This window comes from Thamnophis elegans, chromosome 17 (assembly GCF_009769535.1).
Source record: "Thamnophis elegans isolate rThaEle1 chromosome 17, rThaEle1.pri, whole genome shotgun sequence".
In the NCBI taxonomy this organism is placed as follows: Eukaryota; Metazoa; Chordata; class Lepidosauria; order Squamata; family Colubridae; genus Thamnophis; species Thamnophis elegans.
The window spans coordinates 8,380,331-8,380,756 of NC_045557.1; positions in this window are offsets into that span (position 1 = coordinate 8,380,331).

Consider the following 426-nt stretch of genomic DNA (forward strand, 5'->3'; position numbering starts at 1 on the left):
CCAGTGGATTAATAATATTAATTAATAATTAATAATAATGATAGTATTATTATACTATAATATAATAATATTAGAAAATATCAATTAATAAATACTAATAATTAATTATTATTATTATTGTTGTTGTTATTTACTTTATTCATTAAACATGAAACTCAGTCAACTGAACATTATTATTATTGTTATCATTATCATCATCATCATCATCATTATCTCTTTCATACATTAAACATGAAAATCAACTGAACATTAAAAAATCCATCACAGGTATCACTGACCTCATTATTTTATTATTTTTATTTATTTACAATGACTGTTTACGATGACCATTGGTCTCCCGCTTTGAAGCTCGCGCCCCGCCCCTCCGCCCCCCGCGATTTGCATGAGGGGGCGTGGTCGGAGCGCCGGGGCGGGGCTTTCCCAGCA